Genomic DNA, 19,245 nt, shown 5'->3' on the forward strand with positions numbered 1-19,245 from the left:
TCTCAGCAAAATGTCAAAATTTGAAGGAACAAATCTGTGCGATCATAGCTCTTCATGCCATTCACTTAAAAATGTATGGCCACAATATTTATAAATACTCCCACAGGCTACAGGCATTTGGGACTGTGTTAACACCAGGAACATGGAGTGAGTGTTTTAACAAGGGAGCCCTGTGTTTACTGTACGGCTGATACTGTTGACAGAGTGGAGATGGAATATCTGTTACTGGAGATTACCTTATACTGGTGTATCGGTGTAGCCCTATTTACCTGACAATGGTAATAGGGAGAATTAAGTGAGTGAGGTGTTTTATGTTATGGTCGGTATTAGCCCAGCTAAATCCTGACCTGTAGTTCATCGGATCTGGCCCAGCAAACCAGTGGTTGATAGCATGGGCAACACTAACTCTGTTTAGACATTGTAGCCAACCAATCCCCAATGTATCTGCTCTTGTGCAAAACATGGAGTACTGGAGACATATTCCCCACTGCAGTCCCCAAGGGAGTACCTAGGATCTATTCTGTACTGCAATCCCCAAGGGAGACAATCACAGGTTACTTCAATCTCCAAGGGAGACAATCATGGAATTTCTTCCAGGAATCCCAACAAGTTAGACAATCATGGTGTTCTGGGGACCATTTCTGCCCAGGAATCCCAAAGGGGGACAATCATGGGGTCTGGGGGACCTGTTCTTCCAGGAATCCCCAAGGGAGACAATCATGGTGTTCTGGGGACCATTTCTGCCAAGGAATCCCCAAGGGAGACAATCATGGGGTTTGGGGGGACCTGTTCTTCCAGGAATCCCAAAGGGAAGCAATCATTGGGTTCTGGGGACCAGTTCTTCCAAGGATCCCAACAGGGGAGATAATTACCTAGCAGCGGTCGATCCATTTAAGTGTATGAATTGATGACAGTGTTCCAGATTGCAGCAGTCAGTATATCAGTGCCTGGCCTGCAAACATCACTCTGTTTTACCTGGTTCAGGGGAATCCAAGGATTGGGAGACTTTGGCCTTGGGTAGTACATCAGTATGGCTGCTCCAAGCTGTCTGTGTCCCACTGTGAGCACGTCCATCTGAACGGCACAACCCTCGTCAAAGACTGATCAAATCTCCCACAATCATGGTCACTATAAAATATGAAGGAAATGCCATTTCAGATGTAACCAATCAAATTCAATTATATTGTATTTATTTCCTGGTTTACTGACGTGCCAATCTTGAACATGGTGAAATAGAATAATACTCATGAACACTCTGTCCATGTCCAATTTTCTTCCAAACAGAAGATTCTTATGTGGGTTGGAACGTTTTTTTAAGTTTTGGTATTTTTCGTTTTCATTGATGAACCTACCCTTACATTTGCACACTAAAATAGAAAATACTGTGTTTTGTTTTGTGGTTTTTTTTAACCTAGTCTTTTTCTCAAAGACCGCCTCCATGGTCCGCCCGGAGAGCAGAAGGTCCCTGGTTTGTTGACTGCGTCATACCAAAACACGTTAAAAGATAGTACTTGTTGTTACCCTGTCTGGCGCTCGGCATTAAGGGGCTAAAACAAGGACTGGGCGGCTCGGAGTCAGTATACTGTGTCTGAGTGGGGTATTCATGTTAAACTGCGGCATGGTATCTCAGTGAGGTAGCACTATAAATCGGCATCAGTCTGGATTAGTACAAGCAGCCACACACACACACACAGACATGTGCATGCACGTTGCTATATAAGTGCAATAATCTTCGACTCAACGTTAAACCCCATTTCACCTCACCTCACCTTTTTCTCAAGAGTTTCTGTGGAAGTAAACCTCAAATCTGCCCGACAGTTTTGTTGCTTTGTTCTTGCCACCTGCCTCTGCTAATTTCTTACCAAGATAATCTATATCACAAGAAAATAAATAAACTGCCCCCAAAATTGTTTCCATGGCATTTACCTAACCAAGCAGGTTTTGTTGCATTCATGTTACCATAAAATAAAATAGGCCACACCTCCTACCGAACTACTGTTTCCTGATTGGCTGATAATAAAATGGGAGGGGCTTGTGTGACAGTATGGTGCTGAATGTTCTCACCGATTCCATATCGTCTACAATTTTTTATGTGTTAATAATTCTATGAAGCTATATGTAAAGTTCATATTGTTGACATTATTTATAAGAAAAGTCTCCAATTTGTTTTTGCATTTATGAAGTTAAAGCTTCAAAAATGCACAAAAAGGCAATTCTTAATTAAAATGGTTAGCAAAAAACGTCTAATTTCTGACATTTTTTTTCACCATCCTGATTGATTTAACACTGAAGCCTTTGACAGGTTTACCATTACAATACAATGAATTGGAGGTATAGTTGCCATGCTCACGATATTCCCAAATACCTCCAAGATAGTTTTCCCCTTTTCTATGACTGACATCTTCCGTATACATATCCGTACATCCGACTTCCTCCCCGTGATGTATGTATATACATGGGTAGAGCCATGTGAGTGGAGAGATGCAGACGTGAGCCACAAACAGCTTTGTTTGATACAGTGTCATGCTTCCACTTAACACTTTGTTCATGTGCAAGGTATTGAAGGGAGGGATTAGCCTGTCTAAATCTTTAATCAGTAGCTGTGTTGATTTGGATGACTGAGAACGTCTACAAGCAGCTGGTAACACCGGACAGGGAAACGCTCTAACATGTACATGCATAGAACTTGTAACCACATCACAGAGACACTCACTGCTCACTTCACAGAGCTGTACCACCTCAGCAAAGAGGATCTGGAGGTAAAGAATATTTGAGCAAAAAGTTGAAGAGTTTCTGAAGAGACAACTGTTGCAGGCAGACGATGCTTGTGTGAGTGCTTGCATGTCGAGGTGGAGCCGTGGAGCTGACTTGAGGACACAGAGAGCCCTCTAAGGTGTGGAGCCAATTACTGATCTGACTATTATTATCCCCAGCATCTTGGGCCAGATCAGCCTGCAGTATGGTGAGGGGGGCACCGGTTACCTACGTTCTCTCATAGACAGTACATCACCATTGTCTGAATGGGTGTATAGCTGTTGGGGGAGTCTGTCCAGGCCTAAAGACGATTTGACTTTTTTTGTCGATTTGACAAGGAAGTAATAGTTACAATTCGGGTTTTTTTGTGGATGTACCATGTGGCATGGATTTAATTCTTGGAGTGCAAGTTTTGTGTAAGTATATACTTTGTTATTATTTCAAGTGTGACTTTGACCGTCATAGTTCATACAACTTGTGTTTGAATGTTGTTGCTCAGCATCAAAAGAACTTTCTTGACATATTTTGTGAATTCATTGCAAATATGGAATCCAATTATGGCAGTGCTATGAGGACCTGCGTAAAACATGATATTACACAACAATAAATCTCTCACTTAATTTTGTTGACAATACTGATAGTTGTTTGTTGCCTAATCTTATCATCTAGACTGGTTTTGATTTATATTAAACCAATATTCCACAGTCATGATGCAAGAGGACTAGATTAACATGGTCAGCAATGTAAAATTCTGTATATTAGTTTAAATAGAAATTCTTCTATAAATGAATCTTCAAGTGTTATAGAATCTCAAATCTCTTAATTTAGAGCTGAAAAGGGGTTGAGTATCGCCTGCTAGAGCTGAGAAGGGGATGAGTATTGCCTGCTAGAGCTGAGAAGGGGATGAGAATTGAATGAGGGTGAACGTTCTTTAAAATATAGTGTCTGTAAGTGAGACTAGACAAGAACATGAGATCCTCTTTGATATAAACAGAATCTCAAACTATTATGAACATGTAATTGATATGAAGTTAAGTTCAATGGCAAGTTTGAGATAGACAATATTTGGAGTTAATGGGTTTAGGAAATAGATCGATCATATCTGTCCAAATAAGATTTTCTTTCAAGTGCACATCATTAGAAGATCTGAGAATTAGTGCACAGCAACTCCGTTGGTTCAGCTTCTAACTCAGTTCACATGGCAGACTGATCAAGATCTCGGAAGGGAAAAGGGTTTCAAGCTTGAATAACTCTTCTGATAAACTGATGTTATCTTAGCCTGAGAAGCCTGCGCACAGGACGTGTGTATGCAATCTTTATAACAGACTTCTGAACCATGTCCAAATTAATGTCTGAATTTCTATTTCTCTCCCAAGTCTATCCAATCCTGGATGTCTCAATACTTATTGGTTTCAACTTGAGAATCTGTTCAGCAGCTTTCCCCCATGTGTTAGTAGTTGAGCAAGGGGCGCACAAGTGTGTGTGATTCATGGGGAAGGTTTGAACGCGGTTACATGGGGGGTCGCTTTACATGCCGTGTGTCTAAATCACGAGGATACATTTACACCAGGGCTAATCCCTTCTGAGTGCCCTAAATGGACTTATGTACATGCACACTTATACCGGTAAACTGCATGACCCCGGGTTGTGACTCCAGCCAACAGATTCAGAGCTCCAGATACGCTTTTGGTGTTGTGGGTATTTTACCCATGCATTTTAAAATCATTGGGTATCAGTAATTCTATCTGGGTATTGTGGGTTCGAGAGCTTTATAGGACTCAAAAATACCAAGAAAGTGTGATGGCAAATGATCATGATGTAACTGTCATCGTGGAGTTTGGCAAGGTTGACGGAATGTCCGTTAATAATTTCAAAATAAGTTGCTGATTTGCTAATCGAATACGCAGGGTTACTTCACAATATTTTGATGATACGCACAAGTTTTATTTTTGTAGCGAATCTGTTATGTTCGTTGCGTATTTGATACGCTTGGATTTTATTTAACTGCGTATTTCTGCGTTTTTTATGTGTATTATACGCAGATACGCAGCTTATCTGGAGCTCTGAGACGTACATGTTGCTTTGAATTGCTCCATGGGTTGTCAGACTCTTTTACAAGCCCTGGAAAACCGGGAAATCGGAAAGGTTTTTATCAGGCAGGGATAATGAGAAAGTTATTAATAGTGAATTACGATTTTGTTTAAAATATTGTGTGTAATTTGAAATAAGAAATTTAGATGTTTGTAGGCAAGAGAGTAAATGATCTAAAAACTTCGAAGTTCTGAATACAGATTTACAGTTGGGAGACGGGTAGAAAAATATACTCAGTAGAAGTTAACACCCGATTTTTTCAATGAATATAGTTAATCTGCCATGGCATGACAGATTAACTATAGTCATGGCATGATAGATTAAATATGGTCATATGAAAACATTGGCTGTTATTAAACTTCTATTAGGTAATATATTTTATAACCCACCTTCCAACTGCGAATCTGTATTCAGAAATTTAAAAACCTGGCCTTATGTTCAAAGTTTTCAGATCATTTACTCTCCTGCCTTGGTTTAAGTCTCTTGTTCAGTATATGACATTGCAGATTTTTTTAGTTATTTATAACTTAACAGGATTATCAGTGTGTTGTCAGCAGTTTTCTAGAAAGTATTTGACAGATAAATACAATTGATATCTTCTGTGTAGCATGGTATCTACAAGGTTATGTGAATGGTGTATTTGGTTGTAAATGTATTCACCTTCTGGGCTTTCAAGGAATAAAAGAACATCATTAGGTTTGGTGTGTAATGTTAAACCCTTGTCCTGATGTCTTGATCACAGATTGCTGGTGATGGGTACACGGAGGCACGATATGCCCACTAATCATGTTAGAGGATCTCTATTGAAATACATCTAAAATACCTTACAAAAGTTTGTCATAAGAATGATGGTCACCCAGCTGGGGCCATGTCTCTCTTACAGATGCCAGAGAACGTATTTTGTGAAAGAGTCGTATTCTCATCCCCATCCTATTCTCATCATCATCATGATCTTCACCCGCCCACTTTTGACAATCACATACGGACCCCACTGACGCGAACCAAACAATGGCCGTGACCTTTGTATCATTGAAGTACAGACAAATTCATTGGTTTCCCTCGACATCCTTGTCTGATCCAAGTTATTGGTTCATAGTCCGTTCAAGTCTTTGATTTACGATCCCTCCAAATTATTGATTCACAATCCAGCCAAGTTATTGGTTTACAGTCAAGCCAAATGTTTGGTATACAGTTCATTCAAGGCTTTGATTTACGATCCATCCAAGTTATTGGTTCACAATCCAGCCAAGTTATTGGTTTACAGTCCAGCCAAATGTTTGGTATACAGTTCATTCAAGGCTTTGATTTACGATCCATCCAAGTTATTGGTTCACAATCCATCCAAGTTATTGGTTCACAATCCAGCCAAGTTATTGGTTTACAATCCAGCCAAATGTTTGGTATACAGTCCATTCAAGTCTTTGATTTACAATCCATCCATGTTATTGGTTCACAATCCATCCAAGTTATTGGTTTACAGTCCAGCCAAATGTTTGGTATACAGTCCATTCGAGTCTTTGATTTACAATCCATCCAAGTTATTGGTTCACAATCCAGCCAAGTTATTGGTTCACAATCCAGCCAAGTTATTGGTTTACAGTCCAGCCAAATGTTTGGTATACAGTTCATTCAAGGCTTTGATTTACGATCCATCCAAGTTATTGGTTCACAATCCATCCAAGTTATTGGTTCACAATCCAGCCAAGTTATTGGTTTACAATCCAGCCAAATGTTTGGTATACAGTCCATTCAAGTCTTTGATTTACAATCCATCCAAGTTATTGGTTCACAATCCATCCAAGTTATTGGTTTACAGTCCAGCCAAATGTTTGGTATACAGTCCATTCAAGTCTTTGATTTACAATCCATCCAAGTTATTGGTTCACAATCCAGCCAAGTTATTGGTTTACAATCCAGCCAAATGTTTGGTATACAGTCCATTCAAGTCTTTGATTTACAATCCATCCAAGTTATTGGTTCACAATCCATCCAAGTTATTGTTTCACAATCCATCCAAGTTATTGGTTTACGATCCAGCCAAGGTTTTGGTATGCACATCCAGCTTAGTTCTCAAGTAAGGCCGAAGGTACATTTCGGCAGCAGTCATGGTAGACACAAATATGCCTCATTGTGAAGTAAATGTCATATGCACTTCTCTACCATATGCTTTCCATCAAAGACCAACACGAACTGTCATGGCATTTGGTGAAGTGTCTGGTGCCACTTCCATTCTCTGCTAGACTAGAGATGTCCACGGCTGTTATCTTACTCCACTCACATTCATTGCTGTTACACATTCAGGACAAGGTACAGTGTTCTGGAACCTGTTGAATGTGAACAACCTTTTCATCAATTCTTCATACTGGAAACTGTTGAATGTGAACAACCTTTCAAACAGACTGACAATCCATTCTCCATACTGAAACCTGTTGCGTGTGAACAACCTTTCATCCATTCTTCATACGGAAACCTGTTGAATATGAACAACCTTTCAAACAGTCTGACAATTCATTCTTCATACTGGAACCTGTTGAATGTGAACTACCTTTTAAACAGACTGACAATCCAGTCTTCATACTGAAACCTGTTGAATGTGAACAACCTTTCAAACAGACTGACAATCCATTCTTCATACTGAAACCTGTTGAATGTGAAACACCTTTCAAACAGAATGAGCATCCTATGCCTTGATCTTCCAGGGCATATCTAAGTTGCACATATTCACAACATACAGTCATAAGTTTGCAGAGAGTTATTCACCATGGTAAGTATGAAGAAGTTATTGTAGAATTTCTCTACTTTACTCCTCACAGTATTTTATTCAGTTTTCCCAGGCCACCAGTTGGATTGGTTGGTCAGGTTTGGTGACTTGGTTGAAGGCATGGATCGTTACTCATAATATCAATCACTGGATTGTCTGGTTCAGACCCGATTATTTAGAGGCTGCTGTCAATTTGTACTGTTCAGTGTGATGTAAAACAAGTTCAACCAAATAACTAGTATATGTAGTTTTGGGCCCATGGCTATTTGTATCATAACAACTTTTGAACCATATGTAACTTCAGATAGATGACACTTAAAAGGATTAGAATAATGACGTAAATTATTTGAATGTACTCTAGGCTGATGAAATATGAGTTCCACCACGGACATACTGACCCAGATATTCTACATAACCACGATTTAATCCAGACATGTTCCATGCTGCTTGTTTCCAAACATATAGATTATGTAAACGATCTGTTTATGATTCCCAGGTAGAAACACAGAGGCTCCTCAGTGTGCCAACCTGACACTGTGTACATTCATAACAATCTCCCATCTAAACTTGTCATCACGATCAAAGGGCACCTTGGTGACATGTTCATTAGAGCAGGTGAAGTATGTCAGTCCCGTTACCTGTGGCCGACACAGGCTGCGATACCTTCAGACACAGATAGGTCATCTCACTTCGTAGGTGGAGCTGTGTTTGTAACAGTTTAGGCGTAGGCTCTTTGGGAAATTATTACTGTTATGGATTATAATTGGGTACATATCAGGTATTAGTTTGGATGTTTGGAGGGTGAGGGTTTGGATAGGATGGGACTGGCTTAGGTGGTTGAGTTTGGCTTGGATGGGACTGGCTTAGGTGGGGTGGGTTTGGCTTGGACGGGACTGGCTGAGGTGGGGTGAGTTTGGCTTGGATGGGACTGGCTGAGGTGGGGTGAGTTTGGATAGGATGGGACTGGCTGAGGTGGGGTGGGTTTGGCTTGGATGGGACTGGCTGAGGTGGGGTGAGTTTGGCTTGGATGGGACTGGCTGAGGTGGGGTGAGTTTGGCTTGGATGGGACTGGCTGAGGTGGGGTGGGTTTGGATAGGATGGGACTGGCTTAGGTGGTTGAGTTTGGCTTGGATGGGACTGGCTGAGGTGGGGTGAGTTTGGATAGGATGGGACTGGCTGAGGTGGGGTAGGTTTTGATAGGATGGGACTGGCTTAGGTGGTTCAGTTTGGATAGGATAGGACTGGCTGAGATGAGGTGAGTTTGGATAGGATAGGACTGGCTGAGGTGGGGTGGGTTTTGATAGGATGGGACTGGCTGAGGTGGGGTGGGTTTGGATAGGATGTGATTGGCTTAAGTGGGGTGGGTTTGGATAGGATTGGACTGGCTTAGGTGGTTGAGTTCAGATAGGAATCGGACTGGCTGAGGTGGGGTGGGTTTTGATAGGATGGGACTGGCTGAGGTGGGGTGGGTTTGGATAGGATTGGACTGGCTTAGGTGGTTGAGTTCAGATAGGATGGGACTGGCTGAGGTGGGGTGGGTTTTGATAGGATGGGACTGGCTGAGGTGGGGTGGGTTTGGATAGGATGGGACTGGCTGAGGTGGGGTGGGTTTTGATAGGATGGGACTGGCTTAGGTGGTTCAGTTTTGATAGGATGGGACTGGCTGAGGTGGGGTGGGTTTGGATAGGATGGGACTGGCTGAGGTGGGGTGGGTTTTGATAGGATGGGACTGGCTGAGGTGGGGTGGGTTTGGATAGGATGGGACTGGCTTAGGTGGTTCAGTTTTGATAGGATGGGACTGGCTGAGGTGGGGTGGGTTTGGATAGGATGGGACTGGCTGAGGTGGGGTGGGTTTGGATAGGATGGGACTGGCTGAGGTGGGGTGGGTTTGGATAGGATGGGACTGGCTGAGGTGGGGTGGGTTTGGATAGGATGGGACTAGCTGAGGTGGGGTTGGCTTGGCTTGGGTGGGGTCGGGGTTTAGGATGGATTTGGGGTTGGCTTGGGTGGAGTTGGCAGGACTGTTGTGTTCAGGAATTAAGGAGAAATGATTTTCAATATCGAGAATGAAGAGGGCCATATGCTTTATTTAATGTGGAAGTTGATGAGTGAATTTTGTTTGACACTGAATTGGTTCAGGTTACTTTGTGTCATTGTGACGTTACTCATCGTATCAACCATTGGTTTGTCTGGTGAAAGACAGTGATTTACAGACCGCCATGATATAGCTGGAATATTGCTAGCTGACATTAAGCAAAACAACACAAGAAGAGATTGGGGATTAGGTGGTAACAATGGCCAGTGTGTGTGGACATTATGGACGAGGTGCTCCAGGTAACCAGCTGTTTGGTGTGCACTGGCTGTTTAGTGTATCGCAGTGCAGACCAATATGTCCCATTGCAGTCCAAAAAGCTAGACTACAATCTAGTCGATGAAATGAACATATTTTACAGATAAAAACAGTTGCTAGAATATAGTTATTAAAATATAATAAAAAGGAGCCCAGAGACTGATACTGATACTGCAGTTATCTAGACTCACCAAATATTATAGACTTGCATGGGCTTTGACGGATATATTCGTTTCAAGGCCTTTATGACAGTCTATCCAAAAGCTGAAGATCCACTCTGCTGCTTCTGCATCTAGATATCTTGTCAGTGTACTTCTTAGTCATACTCTGTTTTCTAAGATATTGACAGAACCTGACCCTGGCTTACACAACCACCCACTAACAAGTTGAGCAGATAATTGTAATTAATGAGTTATTTCTAAGATGGCTGCTGCTGTGTATGTGTTACAGAGGTGCCAGGAAATAAGTGGATCTTTTTAAGCACCATGTGCTGCCAAACAGTGACACACAGCAACTTGTGTTATGCTTGAATCAAGGTCTGACTGCCCTACCTCGAGTGTAGGTGCATGCTGCCAGAACTGTGATGGTACCGTATGTGTTGGTTGTCCTTTACTGCCAGCACTGTGATGGTACTGTATGTGTTGGTTGTCCTTTACTGCCAGCACTGTGATGGTACTGTATGTTGTGGTTGTCCTTCACTGCCAGCACTGTGATGGTACTGTATGTGTTGGTTGTCCTTTACTGCCAGCACTGTGATGGTACTGTATGTGTTGGTTGTCCTTTACTGCCAGCACTGTGATGGTACTGTATGTGTTGGTTGTCCTTTGCTGCCGGCAATGTGATGGTACTGTATGTATTGGTTGTCCTTTACTGCCAGCACTGTGATGGTACTGTATATATTGGTTGTTCTCAGTGTTACCCATTCAGAAGTATACTGCTTAATGATAGAGTTAATGAAAGAGTAGTTGATTGGTTGTGTGAGAGAGAGTGAATGAATTGGTGGATGTGTATGAGTGAGCGATATAATTGAGCTGTACTCTGTATTTATGTTAAGAAATCCCAAACAGAGTGTTATCTGACTTAATCAGTAAATCTACAATTTGTATGAAAATCCCCTCTTCATCAACTGACCAGTGGTGTCGTACTTACAGAATAACCAACGGGGCGGTCGGATAGCCTACTGGTTAAAGCGTTTGCTAGTCACGCCGAAGACCCCAGTTCGATTCACGACGGGTACAATGTGTGAAGCCCATTTCTGGTGTCCCCCGCTGTGATATTGCTGGAATATTGCTAAAAGCGCTGTAAAGCCATACTCACTCACTCACTCACTCAGAATAACCAACGAACCATAAGGCTTATGTGTCCCGAGACATTGAATGCTGTTAACGAGGCGCGGGAATTACAGCATTCATTCACAAGGGGCAGATAATCCGTTTAAAGTTTCCAGTTGGTTATCCTATATATTACTCACTGACAAGAGAGAAAATGAAGAAAGAACGTATCAAATGTGTGATGACGTAAATCCTGCTGGGGTATCATGCAGGAAGCAGAGGTACTGTAAGTCCCCATGATCCCCAACTTTGGTTGCTGGTGGCCTGTACCCCGTGTTTTAAAACTGTATTATATTGTTATGCTCAAATAGGTTTCATAAATTGTTTTAAAAAATATGGTATGCATGAATTGATTTTAAATATTCCTTTGCTTAAATGACTCAATTGTTAACAAATTAAACTTGGTCTCGTCGCTATATGGCTGAAATAATGCCGATGCGACGTTAAATTTTAACTTACTCACTCACTCACGTATCAAATGTTATAGGAGGCTGCCTGTTGTTAACATGACATCATGTAATCAATTTGTGACGTCATGAACAATGGATGACGTCATCAATTTTTTTCAACAATGAGGCCCTGTGACGTCATATGGCTTCGACTTACCTGTCAGCATTGAGAATCACTAAATTGCACATGTGTGAATTTTGGAAAGTTGTTACACTTGATCATTTTATCCTTATGGGTAATATTCTCTGCTCTGTTATATATGTCTGCAGGGGAGAAGATTAAATCAGGATGGATGTAGTCTATCAAATAATCAAAATGTGAATCCTTGCCATCCTAAGACAGTAGAGGGCGCTCCAGGTTATCAGTAGGAATCAATCAGACAGTGCCTTAAGGGATCAGTCTAAGTACGACACAAGAAGGCAAGATTATTGCCATTATCTAATTAAAGTTTTCCTTGGAATACTTGTCCAGGTTGTGTCCAAACGTACATCATTTCATTATTTATACAAGGTCCAAGTTCTCAAGGTAATACTGACTTGGGTGTATCATGAGTGAGTAAGTAACTCTGTGAAGAGATATGACAACAATATTCCACACCAAGAATGGGCTTCAAAGTTTTGTACCAGTAAGGAATGAAACTTGGCAAACACATTAACAACTGGACTACCCTGTCAGACTGATCTAAGGATTAATGTAGTAGTGTATATTAAGGTGAGGTGAAGTGAAATGGGGCTTAACATCCCGTCCAAGATTACTGCACTTATAAAGCAATGTGCATGCACGTGTGTGTGTGTCTGTGTGTCTGTACGTGTGTGGCTGCTTGTACTAGTCCTGACTGTGCCAATTTATAGTGCTAACCAACTGAGATAACATGCCACAGTTTAACATGAATACCCAACTAAGACACAGTAGTATACTGACTCTAAGCCAACCAGTGTCAGGCAGGGTAACAACAAGTACCATCTTTTAATGTCTTTTGGTATGACGCAGCCAGGGATCGAATCCCGGACCTTCCGGTCTCGGTCGTGGACACTCTACCACAAGACCTCAGAGTTGGTCCGCACAGTGAGTGAGTGAGTGAGTGAGCTGCAAATACCAGTTTATAAGGTATGAAACTTGGCAAACACATTAACTACTGGAACCCTATCTGACCGATCCAAGGATTCATGTACACTTGTACAAGAACATAAGGAATGAAAGTAGGGTCATGTCCATAGCAAGCAAACACATTAACTACTGGGCTACACTGTCTGAAAGGTACAAGGGTTAATGAGATATGTAAAAAATACATGCAATCTGCCAGTTTAAATAGGTCTACACTTTGTAGACAATTCAAAGATATTAAAATCAAGATTTCAGAGGTTTCAATTAAGACTTGAATTAAGACAATTAAGAGGTTCCCAATTTGCAATGCCTTTCAAATAATCTTAAAACCAACATTATAGAAAAAATGCCATATATAAAAGTGCATGAGAAGAAGTTACCAATGATGGCCAGATATTGGCCAAAATTGTGACCAAATATCTCTGTGTTCACTCCACGCCCGAGAGAAGAGCTTATGACCCTCCCCTTCAAATCCCTGATGTAGCCGTGTGTTGCCTGGAGGCTTAGTGGACGTTCAGCCATGACAGTCGCGATATTGACACATGGAATGCTCCGCATCGTATATGGGTTAACCACTTGCTATCCTTATAATGTAAACATGCGATGGCATTTCTACATTGCATAAACATATGACACAGTACCTGTTTCTGATTGCTGCTGCGAGGTATTTGGAACTTGTCAGTGGGATAGTTTCTGTGGATATGATCATACTGAAGTGACGTACCATTGATGCTTCAAGGGCCTGGAAGTCTGGATGGGTAAAGTCATCCTTTATTTTCCGTGTTTATTCTTTGAATGTGATTACATTTTTGGGTTCGGACAAATCAAATTCATGAAAGGAATTGTTTAATTTCTTTAGATATAATAATAACTAATTGTGTGCAATTATTTGTGTATTGATATTTGAAATACTTAATAATAATAAGAAATATATTATCATCATCATCATCATCATCATCATCATTATTTTTAATTTATTGTTTTGGCTTCACATGAATAGATTAGTGTTAAGAATATTAAGAGGAAAATCTGCATTGATATATCTGCAGAAAATTAATATTTGTTATAATTCAAAACTTGCATGAACTGTGTCATGATCGGTTCATGCTGGCTTTGTGAAAACCATCTTTTGCTTTGCTTCATCTTTAGGGCCCATAACCTTTGACACAAGCCATTATTCCTGTCATAAAACAACAGGTTATATGGGTCGAGGGAATTTTCTGGGACATCTGGCTGTGGCTGTTGGGGAAATGGTAACTGTTGAAACTGTACTTGCCGCGACTCAATAAACAGAAGTAATATTACATTGATGTAACACCTGCCTAATCAGTGTACGATTGCTGTGTGGTGGGGATGACTCTGAGAATGATGTGATATACAGGCCACGGCTGTTCCAGGGAGATCAAGTGTGCACTTGTCATTAATCCTAAGATCCTAATCATAATTAGTTTATGTTTAAACAGATATTTTGTTGTAGCACAAATGAACGAACACAAGCCGCTCCTGAGACAATGTGCCTGTATAGAATGTGCCAAATATTTACATGCATGATTTTTATTGATATACAAGTGTTCTAGGATGAGCAAAGATAAGATGTAGCACAATGGGTTACGTTACAGGGAACTGGGCCCCTTTTTCACAAAGTGTTCTTAGCGCTAAGATGACCGGAGCTCCATACATTAACATATTACGATGGTGAAAGTGCTATGATCGCCTTGTAGAATGGGCCCTCGCCCTGATGGAGTCAGGCGTCCACAGACCAAGGTGTATATAGGTAGTAGGCCTCGTGGGTTGGCAGCCTACATTGTAATTGTACACAGACCAAGGTGTATATAGGTAGTAGGCCTCGTGGGTTGGCAACCTACAGTATAATTGTCCACAGACCAAGGTGTATATAGGTAGTAGGCCTCGTGGGTTGGCAGCCTACAGTGTAATTGTCCACAGACCAAGGTGTATATAGGTAGTAGGCCTTGTGGGTTGGTAACCTACAGTGTAGTTGTCCACAGACCAAGGTGTATATAGGTAGTAGGTCTCGTGGGTTGGCAACCTACAGTGTAATTATCCACAGACCAAGGTGTATATAGGTAGTAGGTCTCGTGGGTTGGCAACCTACAGTGTAATTATCCACAGACCAAGGTGTATATAGGTAGTAGGCCTCGTGGGTTGGCAACCTACAGTATAATTGTCCACAGACCAAGGTGTATATAGGTAGTAGGTCTCGTGGGTTGGCAACCTACAGTGTAATTATCCACAGACCAAGGTGTATATAGGTAGTAGGCCTTGTGGGTTGGCAACCTACAGTATAATTGTCAACAGACCAAGGTGTATATAGGTAGTAGGTCTCGTGGGTTGGCAACCTACAGTGTAATTATCCACAGACCAAGGTGTATATAGGTAGTAGGCCTCGTGGGTTGGCAACCTACAGTATAATTGTCCACAGACCAAGGTGTATATAGGTAGTAGGCCTCGTGGGTTGGCAACCTACAGTGTAATTATCCACAGACCAAGGTGTATATAGGTAGTAGGCCTCGTGGGTTGGCAACCTACAGTGAAATTGTCCACAGACCAAGGTGTATATAGGTAGTAGGCCTCACGGGTTGGCAACCTACAGTATAATTGTCCACAGACCAAGGTGTATATAGGTAGTAGGCCTCGTGGGTTGGCAGCCTACATTGTAATTGTACACAGACCAAGATGTATATAGGTAGTAGGCCTCGTTAGTTGGTAATCTACAGTGAAATTGTCCACAGACCAAGGTGTATATAGGTAGTAGGCCTCGTGGGTTGGCAGCCTACAGTGTAATTGTCCACAGACCAAGGTGTATATAGGTAATAGGCCTTGTGGGTTGGTAACCTACAGTGTAGTTGTCCACAGACCAAGGTGTATATAGGTAGTAGGCCTCGTTGGTTGGCAACCTACAGTGTAATTATCCACAGACCAAGGTGTATATAGGTAGTAGGTCTCGTGGGTTGGCAACCTACAGTGTAATTATCCACAGACCAAGGTGTATATAGGTAGTAGGCCTCGTGGGTTGGCAACCTACAGTATAATTGTCCACAGACCAAGGTGTATATAGGTAGTAGGTCTCGTGGGTTGGCAACCTACAGTGTAATTATCCACAGACCAAGGTGTATATAGGTAGTAGGCCTTGTGGGTTGGCAACCTACAGTATAATTGTCAACAGACCAAGGTGTATATAGGTAGTAGGTCTCGTGGGTTGGCAACCTACAGTGTAATTATCCACAGACCAAGGTGTATATAGGTAGTAGGCCTCGTGGGTTGGCAACCTACAGTATAATTGTCCACAGACCAAGGTGTATATAGGTAGTAGGCCTCGTGGGTTGGCAACCTACAGTGTAATTATCCACAGACCAAGGTGTATATAGGTAGTAGGCCTCGTGGGTTGGCAACCTACAGTGAAATTGTCCACAGACCAAGGTGTATATAGGTAGTAGGCCTCACGGGTTGGCAACCTACAGTATAATTGTCCACAGACCAAGGTGTATATAGGTAGTAGGCCTCGTGGGTTGGCAGCCTACAGTGTAATTGTCCACAGACCAAGATGTATATAGGTAGTAGGCCTCGTTAGTTGGTAATCTACAGTGAAATTGTCCACAGACCAAGGTGTATATAGGTAGTAGGCCTCGTGAGTTGGCAACCTACAGTGAAATTGTCCACAGACCAAGGTGTATATAGGTAGTAGGCCTCGTGGGTTGGCAACCTACAGTGAAATTGTCCACAGACCAAGGTGTATATAGGTAGTAGGCCTCGTTGGTTGGCAGCCTACAGTGTAATTGTACACAGACCAAGGTGTATATAGGTAGTAGGCCTCGTGGGTTGGCAACCTACAGTGTAATGGTCCACAGACCAAGGTGTATATAGGTAGTAGGCCTCGTGGGTTGGCAACCTACAGTGTAATTGTACACAGACCAAGGTGTATATAGGTAGTAGGCCTCGTGGGTTGGCAACCTACAGTGTAATTGTACACAGACCAAGGTGTATATAGGTAGTAGGCCTCGTGGGTTGGCAACCTACAGTGTAATTGTACACAGACCAAGGTGTATATAGGTAGTAGGCCTCGTGGGTTGGCAACCTACAGTGTAATTGTCCACAGACCAAGGTGTATACAGGTAGCAGGCCTTGTGGGTTGGCAACCTACAGTGTAATTGTCCACAGACCAAGGTGTATATAGGTAGTAGGCCTCGTGGGTTGGCAGCCTACAGTGTGATTGTCCACAGACCAAGGTGTATATAGGTTGTAGGCCTCGTTGGTTGGTAACCTACAGTGTAATTGTCCACAGACCAAGGTGTATATAGGTTGTAGGCCTCGTTGGTTGGCAACCTACAGTGTAATTGTCCACAGACCAAGGTGTATATAGGTAGCAGCCCTTGTGGGTTGGCAACCTACAGTGTAATTGCTATAACACCCACTCATACCCAGCTTTCATTACCACAATATTATCACCTCACCTCCTTTGTTGTTTGCTGACTTTATGGAATCGGTGATACTCTTTTGTTTACAAAATATCAGCTCTACAGCAGTTTGAAAAGACCGTAAACCTGTTTTCCTGATTTGTTTTTGTTATGAAGGGATTGATCAGCTTTCAAACAACTCACGTAGGGTAGTGGAAATCGTTGTTTGTTTGGTGTTTTACACCACTCTCATAAATGTTCCAGCTATATGACAGCGGCCTGAAAATAATGGAGTCTGGACCAGATAATCCAGTGATCGATATTGTGAGCAACGATCCACGCTGGACCAGACAATCCAGTGATCTGCTGTCAGGGTACAATGACACACAATCAACTAAGTCACTGGACCAGACAATCCAGTGATTTATATTGTGAGCAACAATCCATGCTGTCGGGGCACGATGATACACAATCAACTTAGTCACTGGACCAGTCAATCCAGTGATTTATATTGTGAGCAACGATCCACGCTCTCAGGGTACGATGATACACAATCAACTAAGTCACTGGACCCGACAATTCAGTGATTTATATTGTGAGCAACGATCCACGCTGGACCACACAACCCAGTGATCTGCTGGCAGGGTACGATGATACACAATCAACTAAGTCACTGGACCAGACAATCCAGTGATCTGCTGGCAGGGTACGATGATACACAATCAACTAAGTCACTGGACCAGTCAATCCAGTGATTTATATTGTGAGCAACGATCCACGCTGGACCAGACAATCCAGTGATCTGCTGGCAGGGTACGATGATACACAATCAACTAAGTCACTGGACCAGACAATCCAGTGATCTGCTGGCAGGGTACGATGATACACAATCAACTAAGTCACTGGACCAGACAATCCAGTGATCTGCTGGCAGGGTACGATGATACACAATCAACTAAGTCACTGAGTCCTACCTCCCGGTCCATTAAGTCGCCAGGTTGCTGGGGAGCAATTCTAACCCGTCGGGGAAAGTAAAGTGATAATGATGATGAAGTGCTCCAGCACAGGTGTGCTAACAGGCATCCATGTTAGCTTGTGAATTTAGTGATCACACCAGGGCTCTAATTATTTCAATTAGACAAAATAATTAAATATTAGATTATCATCCAAATTCATGCATGCATTGTATATAAGTATATTTTGGGACAAAACTTTCAAGGCATTTGTGTACAATAACTGTTGAAGAAGGTGATTCACATAGGTGAGGTGAAATGGGGTTTAACATCGCGTCCAAGATTATTGCACTTATATAGCAATGTGCATGTACGTGTGTGTGTTTGTGTGGCTGCTTGTACTAGTCCGGACTGATGCTGATTTATAGTGCTAGCTCACTGAGATACCATGCCGCAGTTTAACATGAATACCCCACTCAGACACAGTATACTGACTCCGAGCCGACCAGTCCTTGTTTTAGCCCCTTAATGCCGAGCGCCATACAGGGTAACAACAAGTACCATTTTTTAACGTGTTTTGGTATGACGCGGCCGGGGATCGAACCCCGGACCTTCCGCTTTCCGGGCAGACGCTCTTCCACTAGACCACGGAGGCGGTCTTGATTCACATAGAACATATATGTTTGGTAGGACTGTGATATGGTGTTTTCATCAAGTAAGGGGACAAGGCAAGACATATTCTTTGTGTGCAGGTACTTTGGAACCATACAATGATGTGAGGCAGAGTGTTTAGGTTGGATGGAAATCTAATGATATTATCATATCCCTGTGTTATGGGTTTTCAGATGCTTAAGAAACATTCATAGTTTTCTCTCTAATCACGTGAATAACTGCAAAACATCTCATTCACTTATTAAAGACAACTTTCTCTTAAAAACAAGCCATCATCAGAGTATTTAGATGTCTGTGTGATGCTACACCCCCTGTTATAGTGTGGTTAATCACGATAAACATGGCTGTCTGAAAACATATTATGTCC

General features: G+C 42.1%; 1 protein-coding gene across 9 annotated transcripts in view; it reads left to right on the forward strand.

The window, feature by feature from the left end:
* Window positions 1–19,245, forward strand: part of LOC124112017 (rho GTPase-activating protein 20-like) — a 276,303-nt gene that overhangs the window by 77,012 nt on the left and 180,046 nt on the right. Inside the window, exon 1 of one of the 9 annotated variants that reach the window (XM_046471993.2) lies at window positions 2,646–3,170. The exons of the other annotated variants lie outside the window; for them this stretch is intronic. The gene's annotated coding sequence lies outside the window, so the exon portion shown is untranslated. Of the gene's footprint in view, window positions 1–2,645; window positions 3,171–19,245 lie in introns of those variants that run through there. 9 annotated transcript variants of the gene reach the window in all.

This window comes from Haliotis rufescens, unplaced genomic scaffold, assembly GCF_023055435.1.
Source record: "Haliotis rufescens isolate VD_foot unplaced genomic scaffold, xgHalRufe1.0.p SCAF_5, whole genome shotgun sequence".
Classification (NCBI taxonomy): domain Eukaryota; kingdom Metazoa; phylum Mollusca; class Gastropoda; order Lepetellida; family Haliotidae; genus Haliotis; species Haliotis rufescens.